Source organism: Labrus mixtus, chromosome 21 (assembly GCF_963584025.1).
Source record: "Labrus mixtus chromosome 21, fLabMix1.1, whole genome shotgun sequence".
Classification (NCBI taxonomy): Eukaryota; Metazoa; Chordata; class Actinopteri; order Labriformes; family Labridae; genus Labrus; species Labrus mixtus.
In genome coordinates, this window is record NC_083632.1 from 19,306,867 (window position 1) to 19,323,475 (window position 16,609).

The 16,609-nt window shown below is 41.0% G+C and overlaps 1 pseudogene; it reads left to right on the forward strand.

Moving 5' to 3' along the window:
- Positions 1 to 16,609, forward strand: part of LOC132955934 (dynein axonemal heavy chain 1-like) — a 28,975-nt pseudogene that overhangs the window by 12,023 nt on the left and 343 nt on the right.

Below are 16,609 nucleotides of genomic sequence, written 5' to 3' on the forward strand. Positions count from 1 at the left end.
TTCTTCAACATATCACTGTAATTTAACAAACTTCCCACATTAAGAACAATATGCAGCGAGCTATTGAAATCACCCTGGAGTTTAGGAAAGACCTGTTGCTTATGTGAGTATCTGTGATCCCCTCTTTAACACCTTATTGTTCTGTAGGGAGAAAAGCCTCCTCCAAAAAAGAAATTGGACCGCCTCAAGGAGCTGATCGAACCCTGGTTCTTCTTCTCTCTAGTGTGGAGTGTAGGAGCGACAGGAGATGGAGCTAGCTGTAGGCGCTTCAGTGCCTGGCTCAAAAACAAGATGGCAGAAGAAGAGGTCAGTCTCAGGTCATATCAGCATTAGTGCTTTAACATCCAAATACCTTATTAATTTTAATTTCTAGCCACCTGTAAAAAAAGGGAAATGTCTCTATCCACCTTTTACAGATTGATTTATCATAACTAAGGAATATATGTTTTTTTTTAACACAATGTGTTTGTCCTTTAGATTCAGCTTTGTTTTCCAGAGGAGGAACTGGTGTATGACTACAGGCTTGATGATGCAGGGATAAGTAATTTTGAGGATGACGATGAAGATGAGGACCGTAAAGTAAGTCGATGATGCATACAGGTGTTTCACGAAACTAACACCATAGGATGTATAGTTTCTTTTATATGTTTTCCTGTACTGTAGGTCCAGTGGGCAAGCTGGATGAAATCTGCAAAGAGTGTTGTTATCACCCCGAACACAAGCTATGCTGACATCATCGTTCCCACTGCTGACACTGTGAGAATGGCTTTCCTCATGGATATGCTTTTGGCCAATAAGAAACCTGTGAGTACTGTGATAACACACATTGGTCTACAAACAATTTTGTTTAAAATTAATATTGAATACTTACATAAATATTGAAATTATTTATTTCCCTTGAAAAGTCACCATAAAACCAGACTGGTTGAAGTTCTTGGCTTTCATTTCATTTGGCTTTCAATAAACGTACTGCTGGACATAGCCTGAAGTATGCCCTTTGGACAAAAATTTAGAATTACGAATTCCAGAAAGACTTCACAGACCATTACATTACTTTTACAATTCAATGTGTGTGTGTTCCAGGTGCTCTGTATTGGGCCCACAGGCACAGGAAAGACCCTGACCATGTCTGACAAGCTGCTGAAAAACATGCCTGCTGAATACATCACACACTTCCTCATGTTCTCTGCCCGCTCCTCAGCCAACCAGACTCAGGATTACATTGACAGTAAACTAGATAAAAGGTGGGCTTTTACTGCTAGACTTTGTCTAGCCCACTACACATCATCTACATTACAATAATATACTTGTGACCAACCATTTCAATCCTTTATGTGTCTGTTTGTCAGGCGGAAAGGTATGTTTGGACCTCCACTAGGGAAGTACTTTATCTTCTTCATCGATGACCTAAACATGCCAATGTTGGAGACCTATGGTGCTCAACCTCCTATTGAACTGCTGAGGCAGTGGATGGACCACAGAGGCTGGTATGACAGGAAACAGATAGGTTGGTATTTAGCGTCTTATTTATCTACCAGTATGTGTGGCTCTAGAGTGCATCTTTATGCCTAAAAACATATTCCTCATTACTATTAGAGATAGATCCGGATTTTGGTTTTCATTCCTGAATGTGAAACATCTCATTAACCCCCACAGGGACTTTCAAACACATAGTGGACATCAATTTTGCCTGTGCAATGGGACCCCCAGGGGGAGGCAGGAACCCCATCACCCAGCGCTTTACACGCCACTTCAACTTCCTGTCCTTCACTGAAATGGAGGATGCCAGCAAGAAAAGGATTTTTTCCACCATTTTGGGCAGTTGGATGGGTTAGTTATGGCCGCTAGTCTGTTTGGATTTACATGCAGGACAGGTGTTGCAGGGTAGAAAGTATTGTCATTAGCCTGTGAAAAAGAAACCAACAACAGCTTTTAACTGAATCTTTGCTCTTTTTCCAGATGGAAATATGAGTAAAAAGGAGCCAGGAAGTAAGTCAGGGACACAGAGATAACAAACAGACAGAAATTAATGTATGAGAAAATGCAGTTTGATAATAAGAATAAGTTGGTATAGCAAGTAAGTAAGTAAGTAAAGTTTATTTTTATAGCACCTTTCAAGAACGGACATCACAAAGTGCTTCACAATAAAGAATTGAACAGAGAAAATTCAAACAGACAGTCACATAAAATCTAATACAGACAGTTCAAACTAAGGCAAGTATGAACAGATGAGTCTTTAGCTGCTTTGTATAGCACACATGGTATAAATAAAACATTAAAATAATTGTCAATAAAAGTATTTTTATTGCTGGAGCATATGTTCTGTTCTCTGATGTAACTGTTTCAATTTTCCACATGTTAGTAGATTTTTTTAGTTCTCTCCTATTTGCTGCTGCTTTCACCAGGACCTGTGCCAGCAATCCAGCCGCTGAATGAGTCCCTGGTAGACGCTACTATCAGAGTCTACGCTACCATTACATCTCAGCTCCTCCCAACACCGGCCAAATCCCATTACACCTTCAACCTCAGAGACCTGTCCAAAGTCTTCCAGGGCATCCTGATGGCTGAGGCTGGAATGATGGAGGTTGTCTTATCCCACAGACTCAAATTCATATGACACAATCAGATGACTTCTATGATATAGATTATTTCAATTTACTTTCAGTATTAGCCTCTTGATCAATAGGTACAAACAATCTGAGCCAACTACAACTACAAGTGAAGCAACTACTAAAAGCATTGATATTGTATGGCTTATGTCACCTAGAGGATACATGCAACTGATCTTATTGGAACCCTAGAAATATGATGTATGAGGAAGTGTGGACTAAAGGGAAATGTTGGAAGAATTGAAAGGGTTCATCTTTATATTTCAATTGTAAAAGTAACATTATTTGGGTGATTTTAGGACAAACTGCAGCTACTGCGGCTGTGGTACCATGAAAGCTGCCGGGTATTCCAGGACCGCCTGGTGTGTACTGAAGACAGGGACTGGTTTAACCTGCTCCTAAAGGACTGCATTCAGAAGTTTGACTGCAGCTTTGACGAGGTTGTGCCATTCCAACCTGTTTTATATGGAGATTTCATGATTCCTGGAGCTGACAACAAAGTCTACACACTCATAGAAGACAAGGAAAAGGTGATCGGTTACAACCGGTTTGATATGGTCTTATTTTAAGATTTCTTTTTCTTTTTGCCAAACAGCTGACCAGCTTGTTCAAGGCTAGTTCCATTGTTCTTTCTACCCATTGTCAATGTTTTTGTTCCACTCAATGTTTTTGTTCCACACCAACTATATTTCACAACAAAATGGTTGCTTTTTAAAAAAAATGTTTAAATGATTTATGTATTAGTTGGCGAAAGTGATGGAGGAATACATGGAGGACTACAACCAGATCAGTACCACAAAGATGAAGCTGGTGCTCTTCATGGATGCTATTGAGCATGTGTGTCGTATCAGCCGCATCCTGCGCCAGCCCCTGGGCAACGCCCTGCTGCTTGGAGTGGGCGGCAGTGGACGCCAGTCCCTTACTAAGATGGCCTCATATATGTGAGATTCACACTCTCTTTGCAACACCTATACCAAAATACAATTATCATTGAAAAAAGTTCTGTGTCTCCAGATTACTGCTGCTGTAAGGATCCCATTGCTGTTTTTTTAATATTGTCTTTTCTAAGGTTAGGTTACAGATGAGATTTTTTTTTTCAAAGCATGTTCAGCTTTTAAGATTGATGTACCTCTCCACAGGCAGCTGTATGATTCCATCAATTTCAGCATACTATGAAATCTGGAAAAACATAGAATTAGATCAATCATCACAGGGTTGCCTCTGTTTTTGTTCAGAGTGGTATTTCATGACAGTGTAGTTAAAGTTCATATACAAGCTAAGAGAAGACTCAAAAAGTGTTGAAAATATTTTTTATAAGTTATTTTTGAAAACAATGAATTTATGGATATATATAGATATTATAAGTATGGGACTTAAACATCTTGTAGCCAACTTATGGAGCCTTGTTTTCTACAATCAGGTCAGAGTATGAGTGTTTCCAGATTGAGTTGGCCAAAAACTACGGTCAGACAGAGTGGAGAGAAGATATTAAAAGCATCATGCTGAAGGCCGGCCTCCAGGACCAGCAGATCACCTTCCTCTTTGTTGACACACAGGTAAACACAATCTGTGTCTTATCACCTTCTACATTATACTCTATACAACCACACAGTCCTTTAGACTGCACTGTGATTTTACAGTATGAACTACGCAAACAGCAATCCTACACAGTGGTTATACTGACTGCACTTATTTGGGGTCAGTTTGTTTGAGAGTATGAACTTAAATTAAAGTTGATCATCTACGCAGTAATGTTTGTCTGTTCTCACCAGGACAGAAGGTTTATCATTGCGTTTGTGTTATTCTCCCAGATTAAGAGTGAGTCATTCCTGGAGGATATCAACAACATTTTGAACTCTGGAGATGTTCCCAACTTGTACGCGTCAGACGAGCAGGAACGCATCCTAGCAGCCATGAAGCCAGTGGTGCAAGATCTGGGCCAACAGCCAACTAAATCCAACCTCATGGCTGCTTACATCAGGAGAGTCCGCACCAACATCCACACTGTGCTTTGCATGAGGTTAGCAATTGTTCAAAACATACATGATCAAACGTTAACCAAGATAATTCCTTTGAGCTTGTCCATCACCCTACTCCCTATTCTCCCCCGCCTCTCCCCTTCACCTTCACTTTTTCCTCCACAGTCCTATTGGTGAGGTGTTTCGTGCCCGGCTCAGGCAGTTTCCCTCCCTGGTGACATGTTGTACCATAGACTGGTTCAGCGCCTGGCCAGAGGAGGCTCTTCAGGCTGTTGCCACATCATTTCTTAATGAGTTGCCTGAGCTTGAATTAAGCCCGACAGCTACAAGAGGACTGGTGAGGGTGATGTTTGTGTGTTTATTTGTGTGTGGATGTTAGAAAGCTTTACTGGCAGGAAGTTCTTAGCAGGGAGGTACTTTACATTGAAATATTTACATCCTTTAAATAATATTGTATAGAAACCAACTTAATCATTCCATTAAACAAAACAACAAGGTGAATGTGATGTGACAGAGAATAGTCTGCACTGTTAGTTTGAGCCAGATTTATAGTTTGTATTGACTCTGGAGTAATTCAGGCCAAGTAACAGAAACAAGAGTTTGCAAACAGTTGAAGCAGTAAGCGCACGGTGATGGAAAACAGTCTCAAGCAACTTTCAAACCACTGAAAACAGAATATTATCTTGTTAAATAAATACAAACTATTGGCTGCTTACAAAAGGAAAAATAACTCCCAAAATAAAAATGATCATAAAGCGTTGTCTTCTCCTGATGGATTCCCTTCTTCCAGACACTGATGTGTGTTAAGATCCACCAGACAGTAGCCAAGAAGTGTGAACAGTACCTGGCTGAGCTTTCGCGACACAACTATGTCACTCCCAAGAGTTACCTGGAACTGCTCAAAATATTCTCAGATCTCATTGGACGTAAGAAGCAAGAGTTGTGTGGTGCTCGTCTGCGCATGAAGACTGGCCTGGACAAGGCAAGGCATCTTAATAATGATTATACAAAATAAACATAAAATAAACAAAAGACCTAGAAGTTCGATTTATCATGTGTAGTGCATGAGTTGTAAGCATTCTTATCTGACTACCTGCTGTCTTGTAGCTTCTTAGCACAGCTGAGGATGTGAGTAATATGCAGGAGGAACTGGAGTCGATGAGACCTCTTTTGGAGGAGGCTGCCAAGGACACCGAAGTCACTATGGAGACCATCAAAGTAAGAAATAAAAAGAAACATTTCATAGCCAAAAACTTTTCAGTTTAAATTACTTTTGGTTTTGAAAAAATCTTGAATGAACTGAAACTCTTTGTTTTCATGACCACGATATTTAAAATCATTGATGGTGGAACAAAAGAGTGGGCAGCACTGGACACTATAAAGCGTTTGTCCCATGTATGTTCATTCATTTATAATCTGTGGTCCTTGATTGTCATTTCTTCTGTACACTGCCAGGTAGACACAGTGGTTGCAGAGGAAACCCGTAAGTCAGTACAAGCTGAGGAAGCCAAAGCTTCAGAGAAAGCCCGTTTTGCAGGAGCCATCGCTGCAGATGCCCAGAGAGACTTGGATGAGGCTCTGCCAGCCCTGGATGCTGCTCTCACGAGCCTCAAGTCCCTCAACAAGGGTGATGTCACCGAGGTCAGAGAGTTTGATGATGATTGGTTTTACATTCTTCAAATGGGATACTGTTTACATGTAAAAAATATGAATTACCGATAATTGTTTTTTTTTTCTTATAGTTACGAGCGATGCAGCGACCTCCACAGGGTGTGAGGCTGGTTATCGAGGCGATGTGCATTATGAAAGGCATCAAACCCAAAAGAGTTCCTGGAGAGAAGCCTGGTACTAAGATTGATGACTACTGGGAACCTGGCAAGTGTCTGCTACAAGACCCTGGCAAGTTCCTGGAGAGCCTCTTCAAGTATGATAAGGTAAAGCACACACCAGGTTGATTTATTATTGACATGTTTTACTATTAATGGGGAATTTTTCACGTTTTTTTCAGGAAAAAGAGTTATGTCTCTCTTAATTTGGTTTTATGCTCTTGAATTCTATTACATCCAGTGTTTGTTGCATCATTTCCTGCTTGAGTTGTATTAAGAGCAGGGTTTTTTCCCCCAATTGTCAATTCTGCAGGAGAATATCCCGGATAGTGTGATAAACTTAGTCCAGCCCTACATAGATAATGAGGAATTCCAGCCAGCCTCCATTGCCAAGGTTTCCAAAGCCTGTACCTCCATTTGCCAGTGGGTGCGGGCCATGCATGTTTATCATTTTGTGGCTAGGGCTGTGGAACCTAAAAGGGTAAATACAAATATCTACATTGTTCAATATCTTGTTTAAGACACCTTTTTCCTAAATGTGTTCAAATAAGAGAGTCATTTTGTCACTAAATTGTAAATATTTTCACAGCAAGCTCTCGAAGAGGCTCAGGAAGACTTAGCGGCTACCCAGCTCATCCTGGATGATGCCAATGAAAAGCTGGCAGTAGTGGAGGGAGGCATTGCCACTCTGCAGGCCAAGTACCAAGCCTGCTTGGCAAAGAAGGACGAGCTGGACAATAAGTTTCAGTTGTGTGGAGCCCGCCTCGTCCGAGCAGACAAGGTCAGGGTTATGGATAAGACAAGATAAGACAAAACTCTCGTAATTTAAAGGAAGAAATGTAAGCATTTTTGTGGCACAATAAACAGAGTGATGGTGAACAGGGTACACATAGGTAGAAAATAAATGAAAAATAACATTTCAGGGAAAACCAATAATGAAGTGCCATAAGATACATTAAATGTAGGAATATATGTAGACTATTTTCTGTGGATAATCAGTGCAATCAAGAGTACAGTGCAAATGTGTTTTAGAAAATATATAAATATATAACTGAATATGTTTTTTAATTTTTCTTCATGTTTATTTTTTTCTCCAGCTCATAGGTGGTCTTGCAGATGAGAAGGTGCGTTGGAAGGAAACAGTACAACATCTGGATTACATGGTTAATAATGTGACAGGTGACGTGCTGCTGTCTGCAGGATATATAGCATACCTGGGACCCTTCACTGTAAGTTGGTTGTACCTCAGTGATTAGAAAGTTGAAAGTTGCATTTATTTTATAGATACATGTATCGTATCATAAATGACTGAATATGATTCATTTAATTCAGTGATTGTTGACTAGTCAAAAGTAAGTTTTGATAAGTTCCTTTCTGCCTGTTGACATAACTCAAGCTAAAACTTGATTAAACCAGAAATCTGAACCTTACTGATTGATACTGTTGGAGACAAAAGTACAAGTGTAGATTTTTGTTGGAAAGGCCTTGTGTGTGACTGTCTCTGTGTGGCCCTTGACTTACAGTACATATATTTGTGCTCAACAGTTCAGCATTATTGCATGATTTCATAAAGGTTCATTTGTTGTGTGTTTAGGGAGAGTACAGGGCAGCCATGGCAGAGGAGTGGCTGATTTGTTTCAAAGAGCTAAGTGTCCCGCACACTGAAGAACCAAACCTGATCAGCACTCTTGGAGATCCAGTCAAGATCCGTTCCTGGCAGGTTAGAAACAAGCTTTCATGATCTGACTTTCAGGGTCTACACTTCTTAAGACCGATCTTAACTGTTACATGAGAATAAGAATAGTCAGACCATCAGGCTGACTGGTATGTGCTTTTAGACCCTAATTAACTAGGCTATTTTCTTTTATCACACATTTGAACACTGTCATTTCTATGTGCATAGATATCAGGATTGCCAAAAGACAACCATTCAGTGGAGAATGGTGTGATTACGCAGTACTCTCTGCGCTGGGCACTCTTCATTGATCCTCAGGGACAAGCAAACACATGGATCAAAACTATGGTGAGAACACTTTTCTGTTGATCAGACCGAGACTGCAGAGGGTGCCAGTGAGACAAAAAACTCATCAAAGACACCACATCAAGATTTTAATTCATCCCTTCCCACCACATGTGAACCTTATTCACCACTATCAACAAATGAAAAAGCAGACTATGCAGATGCTAAATATGATATACAAGGTTCAGTACAAACACGGGTGCCTGCTTTGGTTGTGTATTGTTGTTTTTTTGTCTCTTACTCACATCATCCACAACTACTATGGAAAGCCTCTTTATATCTGAAGTTTTATTTTATGCACCGTTCATTCATTCTTGTTTCCACTGTTCATTCATTCTTGCTTCCTTTCATGATGCAGGAGCGAGACAATGGATTGGAGGCTATGAAGCTTAGTGACCAGGACTTCCTACGCAGTCTGGAGAACGCCATTTGCTTTGGGAAACCCTGCGTCCTGGAGAATGTAGGAGAGGAGTTGGATCCAGCCCTAGAACCTGTCTTGTTGCAACAGGTAAATACACACACATATGTTCCAAATAATCATTACCCGTATTGTATGTTAGCGTTATGCAAATATCTACCATATACTGATCTGTTATGCCCATTTTGGGCCTGTAGACATTTAAGCAGCAGGGCAATACAGTGCTGAAGCTGGGCGACTCAGTCATCCCTTACCATGAAGACTTCAAGATGTACATTACCACCAAGCTACCTAACCCACACTACTCTCCAGAAGTTTCCACCAATGTCACCCTTATAAACTTCACTCTATCACCCAGGTATGCATTTTCAGACAAAAGCTAAATGTATTTCTTCATAATATTGATCTTATTTTGGTAGGTACTTCTGTCTGTGCCACATGTATGTATTTGTAATGATGCTATTTAAACAAGCTCCCTAAATTTGTGCTTATGTATTAATGCTTGATAAAAGATTTGGTAGATCAACAACAATGGTTGTGACTGTTTTCGGGACAGAAAACCCTTGTTTTTTCAGATCCAAGTTTAAGTTTTTTTGTATATTTACAGTGGTCTAGAGGACCAGCTGCTGGGTCAGGTTGTGGCTGAGGAACGTCCAGACCTTGAGGAGGCTAAGAACCAGCTGATCGTCAGCAATGCTCAGATGAAACAGGAGCTAAAAGAAATTGAGGATGAGATTCTGTTCCGTCTGAGCTCCACAGAAGGAAACCCTGTGGACAATGAAGAGCTCATCCAAGTCTTGGAGGCTTCCAAGATTAAAGCAGGAGAGATCAAGGTCAGTTCGTCCTTTTTATTTATTTTCAGTGCTATCCCAAAACAACCTCATGTATGACACCTTTGCCATCAAATAAATAATCCACTTTTTACACAATTATTTGGGCAGGCTAAAGTGATAGCAGCAGAGCAGACAGAGAAGGACATTGATGCCACACGTTTGGAGTATGTGCCAGTGGCTGTGCGCACACAGATCCTCTTCTTCTGTGTATCTGACCTGTCCAATGTAGACCCCATGTACCAGTACTCTCTGGAGTGGTTCCTTCGGATCTTCATGGCTGGCATTGCAAACTCTGAAAGAGCAGGTAGTGAGATATTATCATAGTACACTTTACTTGGAGAAGTTATGAATCATTCTGAAACAAGAATTTGCAGGTAAAAAAAAACAGAAGTGGTCTCACCAGCTAAAACTGACTTTGTCTCAACATGTCTTTCACAGACACGGTGGAGAAGAGAATCGAAAACATCAATGAATTTTTCACCTTCAGCCTGTACAGCAACGTGTGCCGCAGCTTGTTTGAGAAGCACAAACTTATGTTTGCCTTCCTCCTTTGCACTCGCATCATGATGAATGATAACAAAATTAATATGGTGAGTCACAGAATAATTTGCTGTCTCTCACTCCTCTCCTTCATTTCCTGTAAGAACCCATGCAACACATTAGTCAGTTTATTTTAAGGAAATTTGATGAGTGTGGTTCGTCTCCCTGTGGCAGGCTGAGTGGCGCTACCTGCTATCAGGAGGGATGCCGATGCAAGAGCTGACTAACCCTGCAGTGAGTTGGCTGTCAGATCGAGCCTGGCGGGACATTCTTGGCCTCAGTGCTCTGGACAACTTCAGCAACCTGGCAGAGAGCTTCCCCGAACATCTTCAGGGTTTCAAGAGAATTTTTGATAGCAACCACCCTCACAGGTGCTCGCTTGTTACCCTCATTTGTTCTGTGCAGAAGCTGTCATACTGTCTCTAACATGGTGTGCATGGAACTTTGTTTTTGACAAAGGGAGCCCCTGCCAGGCGAGTGGGACACAGAGCTGGACTCATTCCAGAGGCTGTTGGTCCTCCGCTGTCTGAGGGCTGACTGTCTCGTTCAAGGCCTGCAGGACTACGTATCAGCTCAGCTGGGACAACGCTTCATAGAACCTCAGGTAGAACACCTGTCCTTACTCTTCCTGCCTTCCTTACTTTCATGTAAAAAAACAGTTCCAATGTTTGCTGAAACACACAGCTATTTTCATACATTTGACATTGAGCACCCAGAAGTGTCATAAAGTTCAATTTTGTAAGAGTTTGCTGTGGTGTAAACTTTGTTTAATAAGTAAAGAATTTACTTTGCAAACCTGGCTGGTCTAAAAATGATAGCTGGCTTTATGGCTTGTAACTTTAATAACTAGTATATAATAAGTAACTTTGTAATTTTTCCCGTCTCTCTCCAACAGACTTCAGACCTGGCTGTGGTCTTCAAGGATTCCTCCCTCTCCACTCCCCTCATCTTTGTGTTGTCCCCTGGCACTGATCCTGCAGCTGATCTTTACAAGTTTGCCGACGTCATGCAGTTCTCAAAGAAAATGAGTGCCATCTCTCTGGGTCAGGGCCAGGTCAGTGCCAGGGGGGATGCCTTGGATTTCTTTCTCTTTCTCTGACACTCTTCTCTGTCTGACCCTGGAGGAAATCACTTTCTCACAGAACCAGGCCATTCTCCTTTGTCTTGTTAAGAATGGCCACACTGGTGCTAATTGTTTCCCCTATTTGTGACCATAGCCAGGGACACTGTAATGTTCTTTTTTTACACATGGTAGATTTCATCACCCCACTACAACCTTTGTGATAATTGCTGACTCAACTGCCAAACCTGAAGCGTAGGAACCAGCCAAACATGTTCACAGCAACACGCTGTCCTTGTGACTGTTTAATACATGTCAGTGTGTTTGTTACATGTCTTCCAATTATTTGAGCCCAAATTGCTGTTTCACGCTTGGCACTTGCAATACCCTGTCCAAAATTTCTGTCTGCATCAAACTAAGCACTCCAACTTCCTGAAAGTTTCTTAGAAGATCAAACTGGTTATTGTTAGATGAGCTGAATCTATGCTGCCTGCTGCTTAAATAAGGATCACACTTTAAGGAACTTGGATTTTACATATCAAATTAGAGGCTTACGCCTTACTTAGTAGTTTTTAGCACTGCTCTTGTTGTTGTCTTCACGTCTACCTTCTTTCTTCTTCTGCTGCTTGTCTGACTTAGGGCCCCTGGGCTGAGCTCATGATGCACGCTGCAATGAAACAAGGTCATTGGGTCTTCTTCCAGAACTGTCACCTGGCTCCCAGCTGGATGCCCTCCCTGGAGAGACTCATTGAGAACATCGACCCAACAAAGGTCAGAACATCTGCATATGTATAATGCACACCCAGGTAATACTGTATGTTAGACAAACCTTTACTGACTTTACTGATGGGCACCACATTTATCTTAAACTATCAAACAGGTGCACAAGGACTTCCGTCTGTGGCTCACAAGTCTCCCCAGCAACAAGTTCCCCGTCTCCATTCTCCAAAATGGATCAAAGATGACCATCGAGCCTCCCAGGGGAATCAAGGCCAATCTGCAGAAAACCTACCTGAGACTCACCAATGACTTTATCACCTCTTCAACCAAAGTCCTGACTCACAGTCCTACTTTTTAAATTGACTTTTTATTACATGACCTGCTATGAAAACTATGTCCAATTATGTCTTCTGTATTCCTCTCTGTTCTTTTCAGGTGGCACACTTGAAGTCTTTGCTCCTTTCTCTGTGTCTCTTCCATGGAATTTCTCTTGAGAGAAGGAAGTTTGGTCCATTAGGCTTTAACATTCCCTACGAGTTCACAGACGGAGACCTGAATATCTGCATCAGCCAACTCAAAATGTTCCTGGACGAGTATCAGGACACCCCATTCAAGGTGGGGGAGAGTTTATATTTCATTACAACCAATCAATAACAAATCTAAAGCCGCACGATTTAAACAGTGTTTTTATTTTCTTTGTCTTTTTTTGTCCCTCTTTCTGTTTTATCGTCATCACTTTAATCCTGTCCCAGTAATTCTTCATTTTCACTACATATCCATTGCTGTTCTGGCAGTAGGCATCATGAACTTTCCAATGAAAATAACCTTCTGGCTCACCCTCTGCTACTTCATATTAACTGTCTAAGCAACTCCCACCAAATGTAGAACCTAAATTGCAAATGACAGAAACACTGACGTCTGATCAATACACACGTGTAAAAAAAGCGGAAAAAAGTAGCAACTGGTGTGTTCTGTACACCGTTTGTGGTCTCAGCCCCACGTGGCGAGGAGAGTGAGTGAGAGAAAGAGAGAGAGAGAGCTGCCACTAACAGACACATGGAAGCTTGATGATGCAGTTTTTGCTCGGGGGCTGTGATTGGCTAGTGTTGTGCAAGCTAACCCTGATCGTTTTCTGTTGTTTAAAAAGCAATAATACAAAGGGGCAGGAGCTCACAGACTCAGATCAGATCAGCATTTATTTAAAGGAAACTTTTAATTTAATATTGTTAATAATGTGCAAAGATCAAAATTTGTTATTGGAATAATGTTTCCCACTGTAGCTTTAATTGCTAATGTACTTTTTTTCTTCTGATCACTGTGGGGAACTGATGTGTGAGCTTACAGAAACACAGTCCTTTGTAAGTTTCAGAAGTTTTTGTTTTAACCAGAGAATGTGTGTTACTGCTTGTTTATATATCTGTCTTCTCTTTTTTGTCTACCGCCTGTCCAGGTACTAAGATACACTGCTGGAGAGATCAACTATGGCGGCCGTGTGACAGATGACTGGGACAGACGATGTTTGCTCAGTGTGTTGGAGGATTTCTACTCTCCCAATGTGCTTGTTGAAGAACACAACTACTCTTCATCTGGAGTCTACAGGCAGATTGACACAAATCTGGATATCAAGGTCAGATAAAGTCCTAAGACCTCGAAAGATTGTAATACAAGACATGCATTTGACTTCACCTTTGTCTAGCATCAGTTTGTTGCACCCCTGATTGGCTCACTGGTCAGGATAGATCACTTTGACTGAAAATCACAGGCTGTAGTATGTGAAGTATCTCAGTTAAATCCAAGCACAAAACGTCTGTACTGCTGAACCTCAAACTAATTGATGACAATTACTATCAGCAGTTACTATCAGTATGTGACCTCACATGGTAAATCTTACCCTAGGGTTACTTGTCATACATCCGTGGTTTGCCCATCAACGATTCACCGGAGATCTTTGGTCTCCATGACAACGCTAACATCAGTTTTGCCCAGAATGAGACTTTTGCCCTGCTGGGAACCGTGGTTCGTCTCCAGCCTAGAACTGCCTCTGCTGGGGGAAAAACTCATGAGGAGGTACAAAAATACATTGATGAAGGAGTTTTAGTACAACTTGCATAATTAAAATGACATGTTGTGCTTCATGGATGATCGTCCTCTTTTGTTCTCTAGATAGTGGAGGAGATAGTGGCAGACATCGTTGTAAAGATCCCACAGCCTTTCAGTGTTCAGGAGGTGATGGAAAAGTACCCGGTCCTCTATGAAGAGTCCATGAACACAGTGCTCATGCAGGAGGTCATCAGGTAACACAACAGGCTGTACTATTAGATAACAACATAAAACACACATTGATGCTCTGCACCCACTTAAGACCAAGCTTTTATAACTTGCTTTTAACACTGTTCAACACATTTTTAATGATTTAAAATAGTATGATCGTTTTAAATGCAGACAAAACCAAAGTCATGATGTTTTCAAAAAAATATAAACCCTCTAACCTCCCTTCGATCTCCACCTCTCATGGTACACAAATTGAGTCTGTATGGAGCGACAGATATCTTGGTATTTTAATTAATGAGTCTCTTTCTTTTACTCCTCACATTCAGCAGCTGGTAAACAGGTTAAAGCTGAAACCGGGATTCTACTTTAGAATCAAAATTTGCCCCTCTTTTCAATCTAAGAAGAGGTTGTTTGCTGCACTGTCTATTGCTTCAAGTCCCGTGGGTTAGCTCTGAACTTGGAAAATCCGCTTTTAGCTATTTTGCTCCAAAAATGTGGAATCATTTACATCCCACTCTCTTGTTTCTCTTGGACAAATTAAGACAATTATCTCAATCCACTTTACCACAGTGTGTGATTGTTTCTTTCTATCTCGACATCATTGCAAATGAGGGAAAACCTCAATAATTTTCGAGGCTTCAATCAAGGTTTGAAATGAAATGTCTGTGCTGGACTACACTGATGTTTTATACATGCACGCCTCCTCACTAAGCTAACATACTATTGATACTGTGTAATATGGAGCTCTGAGGTTCATCACTCATTTTAAATCCCTCTCTCATCACTGTTTTTTGTATGCACATGTTGGATGGACTTCACTTGGACAACAGGCTGTAAAATATGCACAACTTGATCAAACTAATAAACCGGAAAATAGTGACGCCCATGTCCAGTTATCTAGATGAAAACTAGACAAACATCAAATGAAAACATGAATAACATAAATCATGAAAACGTCAGTACTAAAGTGGTGCTTGTATCTTTTTTTTCTTTCAGATATAACAAGTTGCTGGAGGTCATCTCGCAGAGTCTGGGTGATATTGTGAAGGCTCTGAATGGTTTAGTGGTGATGTCATCAGAACTGGAGCATATGGCCAACAGTCTGTTTAACAACCTGGTGCCTGATATGTGGAAAGCTAAGGCAAGACGCACACCACTTTTATGATGCTCTTGGTGATACCAGTGGGCTTATGTTCACTGTTCAAAATTTGAAATCTTACAACTTTTTTTATTTTTTTTATTTAAAAAGAAATAAAAACACAAAATGTCAAAGTACAGACAGCTGCTGCTTGTCTGGAACTGAACCTAAAATATGATCTCCATCTTTGTTTGTTTGCATCATGTTGGAGATATTACTCAGATATTCTACCTTAAGAAGCTTTATAATAAACATTTTGAAAACAGTTCTTTAATTCTGTTACCAATGCAGGATCTTCTTTCTAACAATAAATACCTCTGGTGGTGTGTCTCTCTCACCCTAGGCCTACCCGTCTCTGAAGCCTCTGGCCTCCTGGGTGTCAGATCTGCTCCAGAGGATCAATTTCATGCACAGATGGATCTATAATGGCATTCCACCTGTCTTCTGGATTAGTGGCTTCTTTTTCCCCCAGGCTTTTCTCACCGGAACCCTCCAGAATTATGCCCGTCGCTCGGGCTTCTCCATCGACACTATTGGATTTGACTTTGAGGTGAGACGTAAGCTGTTTATCAGAAAGTCTATCATTTCTACTGTTTCTGTCTCACTGACAAACTTTTGTCAGGTGTATTAACTCTGCACACACATATTTACCACTCTGACTGAGTATATCAAATACTGTAAAGGAAACTGCCAGGTTTTGTGTATTTAAAAATGTATTTTTTATGATTTACGCTGACTTTTCTTGTTTTCCCTTTTCTTTTTGTTTCTTTTCTACCTCAGGTTGTAGTGAAGCCAGTGTCAGAGATAACAGAGAAACCAAGCTCAGGCTGCTATATCCACGGTCTATTCCTGGAGGGTGCTCGCTGGGATAAGCAGGAATGTCAACTCACGGATTCCAGGCCCAAGGAGCTCTACACAGAAATGTCGGTCATCCGGCTCATCCCGGAACCTAACCGCAAACCTCCACCCACTGGGGTCTACGTGTGCCCCATCTATAAGACCCTCACACGTGCTGGTTAGTCTGCGCAATGTCCGATTTAAAAATGTATTCAATGTATTTTCCTTTTGGTAGGGAAATAGGCAACTAAAACTTTTGCTGCATCATTAACACTTTCTTTAGCATGGCTTAGTCTCAGGCTTCTCGCTCTTGTGTTTGTGTGTATCTCCTCTCAGTGGTTTTATTACTCACCAAAAA